The 13,635-nt window shown below is 46.1% G+C and overlaps 6 non-coding genes across 6 annotated transcripts; all 6 read right to left on the bottom strand.

Moving 5' to 3' along the window:
- Positions 1–541: 541 nt before the first annotated feature.
- On the bottom strand, positions 542–732 carry LOC130315668 (U2 spliceosomal RNA). The gene has a single exon (XR_008863126.1). It is a non-coding gene; the product is annotated as a U2 spliceosomal RNA (small nuclear RNA).
- A 2,091-nt stretch (positions 733–2,823) lies between these two features.
- Positions 2,824–3,014, bottom strand: LOC130315667 (U2 spliceosomal RNA). Its single transcript, XR_008863125.1, has one exon. It is a non-coding gene; the product is annotated as a U2 spliceosomal RNA (small nuclear RNA).
- Positions 3,015–5,096: 2,082 nt separating this feature from the next.
- Positions 5,097–5,287, bottom strand: LOC130315666 (U2 spliceosomal RNA). Its single transcript, XR_008863124.1, has one exon. It is a non-coding gene; the product is annotated as a U2 spliceosomal RNA (small nuclear RNA).
- Positions 5,288–7,371: 2,084 nt separating this feature from the next.
- Positions 7,372–7,562, bottom strand: LOC130315665 (U2 spliceosomal RNA). Its single transcript, XR_008863123.1, has one exon. It is a non-coding gene; the product is annotated as a U2 spliceosomal RNA (small nuclear RNA).
- A 2,092-nt stretch (positions 7,563–9,654) lies between these two features.
- LOC130315664 (U2 spliceosomal RNA) lies at positions 9,655–9,845 on the bottom strand. Its single transcript, XR_008863122.1, has one exon. It is a non-coding gene; the product is annotated as a U2 spliceosomal RNA (small nuclear RNA).
- Positions 9,846–11,927: 2,082 nt separating this feature from the next.
- Positions 11,928–12,118, bottom strand: LOC130315663 (U2 spliceosomal RNA). Its single transcript, XR_008863121.1, has one exon. It is a non-coding gene; the product is annotated as a U2 spliceosomal RNA (small nuclear RNA).
- Positions 12,119–13,635: the final 1,517 nt, after the last annotated feature.

Below are 13,635 nucleotides of genomic sequence, written 5' to 3'. Positions count from 1 at the left end.
TGCAATACCACAGAAGCAATGCATGGTCAATGTACAGCAATGACACACCTGTGTGAACAGCCAGGAGACCCCCCCCCCCCCATGTTATGTTACATAGTTACATAGTTAGTACGGTCGAAAAAAGACATATGTCCATCAAGTTCAACCAGGGAATTAAGGGGTAGGGGTGTGGCGCGATATTGGGGAAGGGATGAGATTTTATATTTCTTCATAAGCATTAATCTTATTTTGTCAATTAGGAACATTCAGCACCCACCCGCTATCAAGGCAGCTGCCTATCATGTCATGCCCTACCTGCACAGGTGTGCTGGCTACTCAAATGATCCAATTAAGGAGGCCATTTAGTCAGCAGCAGCAGAAGTCCTGTGCCTGGACGCTCCAACAGCGGCCAGACACAAGCAGAAGCAGAAGCAGCAGCAGCACCACCTTTTGTTTTTTGGCTGCAGCAGCAGCAGCAGCAAGGCCCACAGGGCTGGCTAGCTGGCTAGCCAGCAAGCAGGTAGCAATGAAAGTAGGAATCTTTCTTTTTAACCCTGTAAGGGGGTGGTGCACTGTACCCGAAGATACTGCCATATCGGGTCAATGCATAGGGCGACGGAAGCAAGCTTCGAAATCGGCCCCCGTTCTCAAAAATCCATTTAATATATGGTCCCCAGATAGGGGACGTATCAGATATTAAACTGATAAGAACAGATACTACACTTGATCTTAGCCAAAAGGCCGAGAAGCGATAACCGTGAAAGGGGCGGGCCCAACAAGGTCCCCTTCATGGGCACTATCACTGCTTGCTGTCAGGGAGGCTGCCAGACAATTTTCCATGCACACACTTTGGGCTGGGGGGCAGTCAACCACCAGTACACACAGCAGAACCTAAACCCATACCATTATTGCTAAGCAGCAAGACAGGGGCCCATTGCACTCCCACGGGGCCTTTTTAAATGCAATCCATAACCCGGATTTGCCAGGAACCCTTCTTACTCCTCCTACTTGCATGTGACACTGGGCTTAGGATCTGCATAGGAAACACACACACAAGCACACACCTACCTTTGTTGCCTGCAGATGCCTCCTTGGCTGTCCCCAAACGGTATCAAACCAACACCCACGGGAAGCTGTAAGCATAGAGGACATGCCTGCACCCCATTGGACTTACCTGTGTGGGTTAAACCCGGGTTATTTGACAACCTATGGCGGTGATGGTTCTGCTCAGGCAGAGCAGTGCTGATGCTCCTCATAAAGCTGTCGCTGCTGTGAAGGTTCTAGGTGACATCACAAATCCCTATGGTTACATACACAACAAAGCTGGGTTGTTGTTGTTTACACTCTGCAAGGCCTGTGGAAGTGAGTGACATCATAGCACTGTAGTTCTGAGGGTTCTAGATGGATGCAACAATCTCCTGTTGCTTCTATGAAGGCCATAATAGACGACATCACCAAACAGCTCCATAGTCACATACACAGCAAAGGAGAGATGTTGTTTACACCTAGTGATGTCAGTGGTATTGAGTGACATCACAGCACAGTGCTAAGGCTCCTGGGCCTGGACACAGCAGCGGCTGCAATATCTCAACGGAGAATACGTTTATATATATGTGTGTGTGTGCGCGTATATATATATATATATATATATATATATATATATATATATATATATTTCTCCGCCGAAATCACTTTTAAACCCATTTCCACCTTTTTTTCCCTTCTCTTCCTCTTACTTTTTTTTCACGTTTTTTTACGTTTTTCTCCTTTTCGCCTCTTTTCTGGGCGTATTATTCTTCTTTTTCTTCTTTTTTTTCGTCTAATGCATACCCCATCAGTGCAGCAATGCTTATTCAATACCGCCAGCAGATGGAGACACTGGGGGATAATTTTCTAAGGATTTATACTGATTTTTCCTGTCTGAATTTGTCGCACAGAAAGTTGCAGGCCAAATATGTGTGACATTTCTGCGACTTTAGCTTCTAGAGCATTTTTACAACATTATACATAGGTGCTGAATACATAAAAAGCGACTGTTCAGCGACAGACAAGTCGCATCGGCTGAAAGTAGGCCAGAATGTCAGTCCATGTTGGAGCAGGTTTAGATACAGTCTAAAGCATAGATCTCAAAGTCTGTGCACAGAATTTAGCAAGGGCCTCGCACCTTCTGATGCATCAGGTAGGTGCACAATAGCATAGCCTAACCCTCTGTACTTTGGTCTATATTGATGCGGGACATAGACAGCCAGCTGATGACCAATCCATTAGTGCAATGGATGGCTGGAAGCATTTGTCTTTGCCTTTGCAATACCACAGAAGCAATGCATGGTCAATGTACAGCAATGACACACCTGTGTGAACAGCCAGGAGACCCCCCCCCCCCCATGTTATGTTACATAGTTACATAGTTAGTACGGTCGAAAAAAGACATATGTCCATCAAGTTCAACCAGGGAATTAAGGGGTAGGGGTGTGGCGCGATATTGGGGAAGGGATGAAATTTTATATTTCTTCATAAGCATTAATCTTATTTTGTCAATTAGGAACATTCAGCACCCACCCGCTATCAAGGCAGCTGCCTATCATGTCATGCCCTACCTGCACAGGTGTACTGGCTACTCAAATGATCCAATTAAGGAGGCCATTTAGTCAGCAGCAGCAGAAGTCCTGTGCCTGGACGCTCCAACAGCGGCCAGACACAAGCAGAAGCAGAAGCAGCAGCAGCACCACCTTTTGTTTTTTGGCTGCAGCAGCAGCAGCAGCAAGGCCCACAGGGCTGGCTAGCTGGCTAGCCAGCAAGCAGGTAGCAATGAAAGTAGGAATCTTTCTTTTTAACCCTGTAAGGGGGTGGTGCACTGTACCCGAAGATACTGCCATATCGGGTCAATGCATAGGGCGACGGAAGCAAGCTTCGAAATCGGCCCCCGTTCTCAAAAATCCATTTAATATATGGTCCCCAGATAGGGGACGTATCAGATATTAAACTGATAAGAACAGATACTACACTTGATCTTAGCCAAAAGGCCGAGAAGCGATAACCGTGAAAGGGGCGGGCCCAACAAGGTCCCCTTCATGGGCACTATCACTGCTTGCTGTCAGGGAGGCTGCCAGACAATTTTCCATGCACACTCTGGGCTGGGGGGCAGTCAACCACCAGTACACACAGCAGAACCTAAACCCATACCATTATTGCTAAGCAGCAAGACAGGGGCCCATTGCACTCCCACGGGGCCTTTTTAAATGCAATCCATAACCCGGATTTGCCAGGAACCCTTCTTACTCCTCCTACTTGCATGTGACACTGGGCTTAGGATCTGCATAGGAAACACACACACAAGCACACACCTACCTTTGTTGCCTGCAGATGCCTCCTTGGCTGTCCCCAAACGGTATCAAACCAACACCCACGGGAAGCTGTAAGCATAGAGGACATGCCTGCACCCCATTGGACTTACCTGTGTGGGTTAAACCCGGGTTATTTGACAACCTATGGCGGTGATGGTTCTGCTCAGGCAGAGCAGTGCTGATGCTCCTCATAAAGCTGTCGCTGCTGTGAAGGTTCTAGGTGACATCACAAATCCCTATGGTTACATACACAACAAAGCTGGGTTGTTGTTGTTTACACTCTGCAAGGCCTGTGGAAGTGAGTGACATCATAGCACTGTAGTTCTGAGGGTTCTAGATGGATGCAACAATCTCCTGTTGCTTCTATGAAGGCCATAATAGACGACATCACCAAACAGCTCCATAGTCACATACACAGCAAAGGAGAGATGTTGTTTACACCTAGTGATGTCAGTGGTATTGAGTGACATCACAGCACAGTGCTAAGGCTCCTGGGCCTGGACACAGCAGCGGCTGCAATATCTCAACGGAGAATACGTTTATATATATGTGTGTGTGTGCGCGTATATATATATATATATATATATATATATATATATATATATTTCTCCGCCGAAATCACTTTTAAACCCATTTCCACCTTTTTTTCCCTTCTCTTCCTCTTACTTTTTTTTCACGTTTTTTTACGTTTTTCTCCTTTTCGCCTCTTTTCTGGGCGTATTATTCTTCTTTTTCTTCTTTTTTTTCGTCTAATGCATACCCCATCAGTGCAGCAATGCTTATTCAATACCGCCAGCAGATGGAGACACTGGGGGATAATTTTCTAAGGATTTATACTGATTTTTCCTGTCTGAATTTGTCGCACAGAAAGTTGCAGGCCAAATATGTGTGACATTTCTGCGACTTTAGCTTCTAGAGCATTTTTACAACATTATACATAGGTGCTGAATACATAAAAAGCGACTGTTCAGCGACAGACAAGTCGCATCGGCTGAAAGTAGGCCAGAATGTCAGTCCATGTTGGAGCAGGTTTAGATACAGTCTAAAGCATAGATCTCAAAGTCTGTGCACAGAATTTAGCAAGGGCCTCGCACCTTCTGATGCATCAGGTAGGTGCACAATAGCATAGCCTAACCCTCTGTACTTTGGTCTATATTGATGCGGGACATAGACAGCCAGCTGATGACCAATCCATTAGTGCAATGGATGGCTGGAAGCATTTGTCTTTGCCTTTGCAATACCACAGAAGCAATGCATGGTCAATGTACAGCAATGACACACCTGTGTGAACAGCCAGGAGACCCCCCCCCCCCATGTTATGTTACATAGTTACATAGTTAGTACGGTCGAAAAAAGACATATGTCCATCAAGTTCAACCAGGGAATTAAGGGGTAGGGGTGTGGCGCGATATTGGGGAAGGGATGAGATTTTATATTTCTTCATAAGCATTAATCTTATTTTGTCAATTAGGAACATTCAGCACCCACCCGCTATCAAGGCAGCTGCCTATCATGTCATGCCCTACCTGCACAGGTGTGCTGGCTACTCAAATGATCCAATTAAGGAGGCCATTTAGTCAGCAGCAGCAGAAGTCCTGTGCCTGGACGCTCCAACAGCGGCCAGACACAAGCAGAAGCAGAAGCAGCAGCAGCACCACCTTTTGTTTTTTGGCTGCAGCAGCAGCAGCAGCAAGGCCCACAGGGCTGGCTAGCTGGCTAGCCAGCAAGCAGGTAGCAATGAAAGTAGGAATCTTTCTTTTTAACCCTGTAAGGGGGTGGTGCACTGTACCCGAAGATACTGCCATATCGGGTCAATGCATAGGGCGACGGAAGCAAGCTTCGAAATCGGCCCCCGTTCTCAAAAATCCATTTAATATATGGTCCCCAGATAGGGGACGTATCAGATATTAAACTGATAAGAACAGATACTACACTTGATCTTAGCCAAAAGGCCGAGAAGCGATAACCGTGAAAGGGGCGGGCCCAACAAGGTCCCCTTCATGGGCACTATCACTGCTTGCTGTCAGGGAGGCTGCCAGACAATTTTCCATGCACACTCTGGGCTGGGGGGCAGTCAACCACCAGTACACACAGCAGAACCTAAACCCATACCATTATTGCTAAGCAGCAAGACAGGGGCCCATTGCACTCCCACAGGGCCTTTTTAAATGCAATCCATAACCCGGATTTGCCAGGAACCCTTCTTACTCCTCCTACTTGCATGTGACACTGGGCTTAGGATCTGCATAGGAAACACACACACAAGCACACACCTACCTTTGTTGCCTGCAGATGCCTCCTTGGCTGTCCCCAAACGGTATCAAACCAACACCCACGGGAAGCTGTAAGCATAGAGGACATGCCTGCACCCCATTGGACTTACCTGTGTGGGTTAAACCCGGGTTATTTGACAACCTATGGCGGTGATGGTTCTGCTCAGGCAGAGCAGTGCTGATGCTCCTCATAAAGCTGTCGCTGCTGTGAAGGTTTAGGTGACATCACAAATCCCTATGGTTACATACACAACAAAGCTGGGTTGTTGTTGTTTACACTCTGCAAGGCCTGTGGAAGTGAGTGACATCATAGCACTGTAGTTCTGAGGGTTCTAGATGGATGCAACAATCTCCTGTTGCTTCTATGAAGGCCATAATAGACGACATCACCAAACAGCTCCATAGTCACATACACAGCAAAGGAGAGATGTTGTTTACACCTAGTGATGTCAGTGGTATTGAGTGACATCACAGCACAGTGCTAAGGCTCCTGGGCCTGGACACAGCAGCGGCTGCAATATCTCAACGGAGAATACGTTTATATATATGTGTGTGTGTGCGCGTATATATATATATATATATATATATATATATATATATATATATTTCTCCGCCGAAATCACTTTTAAACCCATTTCCACCTTTTTTTCCCTTCTCTTCCTCTTACTTTTTTTTCACGTTTTTTTACGTTTTTCTCCTTTTCGCCTCTTTTCTGGGCGTATTATTCTTCTTTTTCTTCTTTTTTTTCGTCTAATGCATACCCCATCAGTGCAGCAATGCTTATTCAATACCGCCAGCAGATGGAGACACTGGGGGATAATTTTCTAAGGATTTATACTGATTTTTCCTGTCTGAATTTGTCGCACAGAAAGTTGCAGGCCAAATATGTGTGACATTTCTGCGACTTTAGCTTCTAGAGCATTTTTACAACATTATACATAGGTGCTGAATACATAAAAAGCGACTGTTCAGCGACAGACAAGTCGCATCGGCTGAAAGTAGGCCAGAATGTCAGTCCATGTTGGAGCAGGTTTAGATACAGTCTAAAGCATAGATCTCAAAGTCTGTGCACAGAATTTAGCAAGGGCCTCGCACCTTCTGATGCATCAGGTAGGTGCACAATAGCATAGCCTAACCCTCTGTACTTTGGTCTATATTGATGCGGGACATAGACAGCCAGCTGATGACCAATCCATTAGTGCAATGGATGGCTGGAAGCATTTGTCTTTGCCTTTGCAATACCACAGAAGCAATGCATGGTCAATGTACAGCAATGACACACCTGTGTGAACAGCCAGGAGACCCCCCCCCCCCCATGTTATGTTACATAGTTACATAGTTAGTACGGTCGAAAAAAGACATATGTCCATCAAGTTCAACCAGGGAATTAAGGGGTAGGGGTGTGGCGCGATATTGGGGAAGGGATGAGATTTTATATTTCTTCATAAGCATTAATCTTATTTTGTCAATTAGGAACATTCAGCACCCACCCGCTATCAAGGCAGCTGCCTATCATGTCATGCCCTACCTGCACAGGTGTGCTGGCTACTCAAATGATCCAATTAAGGAGGCCATTTAGTCAGCAGCAGCAGAAGTCCTGTGCCTGGACGCTCCAACAGCGGCCAGACACAAGCAGAAGCAGAAGCAGCAGCAGCACCACCTTTTGTTTTTTGGCTGCAGCAGCAGCAGCAGCAAGGCCCACAGGGCTGGCTAGCTGGCTAGCCAGCAAGCAGGTAGCAATGAAAGTAGGAATCTTTCTTTTTAACCCTGTAAGGGGGTGGTGCACTGTACCCGAAGATACTGCCATATCGGGTCAATGCATAGGGCGACGGAAGCAAGCTTCGAAATCGGCCCCCGTTCTCAAAAATCCATTTAATATATGGTCCCCAGATAGGGGACGTATCAGATATTAAACTGATAAGAACAGATACTACACTTGATCTTAGCCAAAAGGCCGAGAAGCGATAACCGTGAAAGGGGCGGGCCCAACAAGGTCCCCTTCATGGGCACTATCACTGCTTGCTGTCAGGGAGGCTGCCAGACAATTTTCCATGCACACTCTGGGCTGGGGGGCAGTCAACCACCAGTACACACAGCAGAACCTAAACCCATACCATTATTGCTAAGCAGCAAGACAGGGGCCCATTGCACTCCCACGGGGCCTTTTTAAATGCAATCCATAACCCGGATTTGCCAGGAACCCTTCTTACTCCTCCTACTTGCATGTGACACTGGGCTTAGGATCTGCATAGGAAACACACACACAAGCACACACCTACCTTTGTTGCCTGCAGATGCCTCCTTGGCTGTCCCCAAACGGTATCAAACCAACACCCACGGGAAGCTGTAAGCATAGAGGACATGCCTGCACCCCATTGGACTTACCTGTGTGGGTTAAACCCGGGTTATTTGACAACCTATGGCGGTGATGGTTCTGCTCAGGCAGAGCAGTGCTGATGCTCCTCATAAAGCTGTCGCTGCTGTGAAGGTTCTAGGTGACATCACAAATCCCTATGGTTACATACACAACAAAGCTGGGTTGTTGTTGTTTACACTCTGCAAGGCCTGTGGAAGTGAGTGACATCATAGCACTGTAGTTCTGAGGGTTCTAGATGGATGCAACAATCTCCTGTTGCTTCTATGAAGGCCATAATAGACGACATCACCAAACAGCTCCATAGTCACATACACAGCAAAGGAGAGATGTTGTTTACACCTAGTGATGTCAGTGGTATTGAGTGACATCACAGCACAGTGCTAAGGCTCCTGGGCCTGGACACAGCAGCGGCTGCAATATCTCAACGGAGAATACGTTTATATATATGTGTGTGTGTGCGCGTATATATATATATATATATATATATATATATATATATATATATATATCTCCGCCGAAATCACTTTTAAACCCATTTCCACCTTTTTTTCCCTTCTCTTCCTCTTACTTTTTTTTCACGTTTTTTTACGTTTTTCTCCTTTTCGCCTCTTTTCTGGGCGTATTATTCTTCTTTTTCTTCTTTTTTTTCGTCTAATGCATACCCCATCAGTGCAGCAATGCTTATTCAATACCGCCAGCAGATGGAGACACTGGGGGATAATTTTCTAAGGATTTATACTGATTTTTCCTGTCTGAATTTGTCGCACAGAAAGTTGCAGGCCAAATATGTGTGACATTTCTGCGACTTTAGCTTCTAGAGCATTTTTACAACATTATACATAGGTGCTGAATACATAAAAAGCGACTGTTCAGCGACAGACAAGTCGCATCGGCTGAAAGTAGGCCAGAATGTCAGTCCATGTTGGAGCAGGTTTAGATACAGTCTAAAGCATAGATCTCAAAGTCTGTGCACAGAATTTAGCAAGGGCCTCGCACCTTCTGATGCATCAGGTAGGTGCACAATAGCATAGCCTAACCCTCTGTACTTTGGTCTATATTGATGCGGGACATAGACAGCCAGCTGATGACCAATCCATTAGTGCAATGGATGGCTGGAAGCATTTGTCTTTGCCTTTGCAATACCACAGAAGCAATGCATGGTCAATGTACAGCAATGACACACCTGTGTGAACAGCCAGGAGACCCCCCCCCCCCATGTTATGTTACATAGTTACATAGTTAGTACGGTCGAAAAAAGACATATGTCCATCAAGTTCAACCAGGGAATTAAGGGGTAGGGGTGTGGCGCGATATTGGGGAAGGGATGAGATTTTATATTTCTTCATAAGCATTAATCTTATTTTGTCAATTAGGAACATTCAGCACCCACCCGCTATCAAGGCAGCTGCCTATCATGTCATGCCCTACCTGCACAGGTGTGCTGGCTACTCAAATGATCCAATTAAGGAGGCCATTTAGTCAGCAGCAGCAGAAGTCCTGTGCCTGGACGCTCCAACAGCGGCCAGACACAAGCAGAAGCAGAAGCAGAAGCAGCAGCAGCACCACCTTTTGTTTTTTGGCTGCAGCAGCAGCAGCAGCAAGGCCCACAGGGCTGGCTAGCTGGCTAGCCAGCAAGCAGGTAGCAATGAAAGTAGGAATCTTTCTTTTTAACCCTGTAAGGGGGTGGTGCACTGTACCCGAAGATACTGCCATATCGGGTCAATGCATAGGGCGACGGAAGCAAGCTTCGAAATCGGCCCCCGTTCTCAAAAATCCATTTAATATATGGTCCCCAGATAGGGGACGTATCAGATATTAAACTGATAAGAACAGATACTACACTTGATCTTAGCCAAAAGGCCGAGAAGCGATAACCGTGAAAGGGGCGGGCCCAACAAGGTCCCCTTCATGGGCACTATCACTGCTTGCTGTCAGGGAGGCTGCCAGACAATTTTCCATGCACACTCTGGGCTGGGGGGCAGTCAACCACCAGTACACACAGCAGAACCTAAACCCATACCATTATTGCTAAGCAGCAAGACAGGGGCCCATTGCACTCCCACGGGGCCTTTTTAAATGTAATCCATAACCCGGATTTGCCAGGAACCCTTCTTACTCCTCCTACTTGCATGTGACACTGGGCTTAGGATCTGCATAGGAAACACACACACAAGCACACACCTACCTTTGTTGCCTGCAGATGCCTCCTTGGCTGTCCCCAAACGGTATCAAACCAACACCCACGGGAAGCTGTAAGCATAGAGGACATGCCTGCACCCCATTGGACTTACCTGTGTGGGTTAAACCCGGGTTATTTGACAACCTATGGCGGTGATGGTTCTGCTCAGGCAGAGCAGTGCTGATGCTCCTCATAAAGCTGTCGCTGCTGTGAAGGTTCTAGGTGACATCACAAATCCCTATGGTTACATACACAACAAAGCTGGGTTGTTGTTGTTTACACTCTGCAAGGCCTGTGGAAGTGAGTGACATCATAGCACTGTAGTTCTGAGGGTTCTAGATGGATGCAACAATCTCCTGTTGCTTCTATGAAGGCCATAATAGACGACATCACCAAACAGCTCCATAGTCACATACACAGCAAAGGAGAGATGTTGTTTACACCTAGTGATGTCAGTGGTATTGAGTGACATCACAGCACAGTGCTAAGGCTCCTGGGCCTGGACACAGCAGCGGCTGCAATATCTCAACGGAGAATACGTTTATATATATGTGTGTGTGTGCGCGTATATATATATATATATATATATATATATATATATATATTTCTCCGCCGAAATCACTTTTAAACCCATTTCCACCTTTTTTTCCCTTCTCTTCCTCTTACTTTTTTTTCACGTTTTTTTACGTTTTTCTCCTTTTCGCCTCTTTTCTGGGCGTATTATTCTTCTTTTTCTTCTTTTTTTTCGTCTAATGCATACCCCATCAGTGCAGCAATGCTTATTCAATACCGCCAGCAGATGGAGACACTGGGGGATAATTTTCTAAGGATTTATACTGATTTTTCCTGTCTGAATTTGTCGCACAGAAAGTTGCAGGCCAAATATGTGTGACATTTCTGCGACTTTAGCTTCTAGAGCATTTTTACAACATTATACATAGGTGCTGAATACATAAAAAGCGACTGTTCAGCGACAGACAAGTCGCATCGGCTGAAAGTAGGCCAGAATGTCAGTCCATGTTGGAGCAGGTTTAGATACAGTCTAAAGCATAGATCTCAAAGTCTGTGCACAGAATTTAGCAAGGGCCTCGCACCTTCTGATGCATCAGGTAGGTGCACAATAGCATAGCCTAACCCTCTGTACTTTGGTCTATATTGATGCGGGACATAGACAGCCAGCTGATGACCAATCCATTAGTGCAATGGATGGCTGGAAGCATTTGTCTTTGCCTTTGCAATACCACAGAAGCAATGCATGGTCAATGTACAGCAATGACACACCTGTGTGAACAGCCAGGAGACCCCCCCCCCCCCCATGTTATGTTACATAGTTACATAGTTAGTACGGTCGAAAAAAGACATATGTCCATCAAGTTCAACCAGGGAATTAAGGGGTAGGGGTGTGGCGCGATATTGGGGAAGGGATGAGATTTTATATTTCTTCATAAGCATTAATCTTATTTTGTCAATTAGGAACATTCAGCACCCACCCGCTATCAAGGCAGCTGCCTATCATGTCATGCCCTACCTGCACAGGTGTGCTGGCTACTCAAATGATCCAATTAAGGAGGCCATTTAGTCAGCAGCAGCAGAAGTCCTGTGCCTGGACGCTCCAACAGCGGCCAGACACAAGCAGAAGCAGAAGCAGCAGCAGCACCACCTTTTGTTTTTTGGCTGCAGCAGCAGCAGCAGCAAGGCCCACAGGGCTGGCTAGCTGGCTAGCCAGCAAGCAGGTAGCAATGAAAGTAGGAATCTTTCTTTTTAACCCTGTAAGGGGGTGGTGCACTGTACCCGAAGATACTGCCATATCGGGTCAATGCATAGGGCGACGGAAGCAAGCTTCGAAATCGGCCCCCGTTCTCAAAAATCCATTTAATATATGGTCCCCAGATAGGGGACGTATCAGATATTAAACTGATAAGAACAGATACTACACTTGATCTTAGCCAAAAGGCCGAGAAGCGATAACCGTGAAAGGGGCGGGCCCAACAAGGTCCCCTTCATGGGCACTATCACTGCTTGCTGTCAGGGAGGCTGCCAGACAATTTTCCATGCACACTCTGGGCTGGGGGGCAGTCAACCACCAGTACACACAGCAGAACCTAAACCCATACCATTATTGCTAAGCAGCAAGACAGGGGCCCATTGCACTCCCACGGGGCCTTTTTAAATGCAATCCATAACCCGGATTTGCCAGGAACCCTTCTTACTCCTCCTACTTGCATGTGACACTGGGCTTAGGATCTGCATAGGAAACACACACACAAGCACACACCTACCTTTGTTGCCTGCAGATGCCTCCTTGGCTGTCCCCAAACGGTATCAAACCAACACCCACGGGAAGCTGTAAGCATAGAGGACATGCCTGCACCCCATTGGACTTACCTGTGTGGGTTAAACCCGGGTTATTTGACAACCTATGGCGGTGATGGTTCTGCTCAGGCAGAGCAGTGCTGATGCTCCTCATAAAGCTGTCGCTGCTGTGAAGGTTCTAGGTGACATCACAAATCCCTATGGTTACATACACAACAAAGCTGGGTTGTTGTTGTTTACACTCTGCAAGGCCTGTGGAAGTGAGTGACATCATAGCACTGTAGTTCTGAGGGTTCTAGATGGATGCAACAATCTCCTGCTGTTGCTTCTATGAAGGCCATAATAGACGACATCACCAAACAGCTCCATAGTCACATACACAGCAAAGGAGAGATGTTGTTTACACCTAGTGATGTCAGTGGTATTGAGTGACATCACAGCACAGTGCTAAGGCTCCTGGGCCTGGACACAGCAGCGGCTGCAATATCTCAACGGAGAATACGTTTATATATATGTGTGTGTGTGCGCGTATATATATATATATATATATATATATATATATATATATATTTCTCCGCCGAAATCACTTTTAAACCCATTTCCACCTTTTTTTCCCTTCTCTTCCTCTTACTTTTTTTTCACGTTTTTTTACGTTTTTCTCCTTTTCGCCTCTTTTCTGGGCGTATTATTCTTCTTTTTCTTCTTTTTTTTCGTCTAATGCATACCCCATCAGTGCAGCAATGCTTATTCAATACCGCCAGCAGATGGAGACACTGGGGGATAATTTTCTAAGGATTTATACTGATTTTTCCTGTCTGAATTTGTCGCACAGAAAGTTGCAGGCCAAATATGTGTGACATTTCTGCGACTTTAGCTTCTAGAGCATTTTTACAACATTATACATAGGTGCTGAATACATAAAAAGCGACTGTTCAGCGACAGACAAGTCGCATCGGCTGAAAGTAGGCCAGAATGTCAGTCCATGTTGGAGCAGGTTTAGATACAGTCTAAAGCATAGATCTCAAAGTCTGTGCACAGAATTTAGCAAGGGCCTCGCACCTTCTGATGCATCAGGTAGGTGCACAATAGCATAGCCTAACCCTCTGTACTTTGGTCTATATTGATGCGGGACATAGACAGCCAGCTGATGACCAATCCATTAGTGCAATG

This window comes from Hyla sarda, unplaced genomic scaffold (genome assembly GCF_029499605.1).
Source record: "Hyla sarda isolate aHylSar1 unplaced genomic scaffold, aHylSar1.hap1 scaffold_188, whole genome shotgun sequence".
In the NCBI taxonomy this organism is placed as follows: Eukaryota; Metazoa; Chordata; class Amphibia; order Anura; family Hylidae; genus Hyla; species Hyla sarda.
The sequence above is the reverse complement of the archived record's forward strand: the minus strand, read 5'-3'. Positions and strand labels throughout refer to the sequence as shown.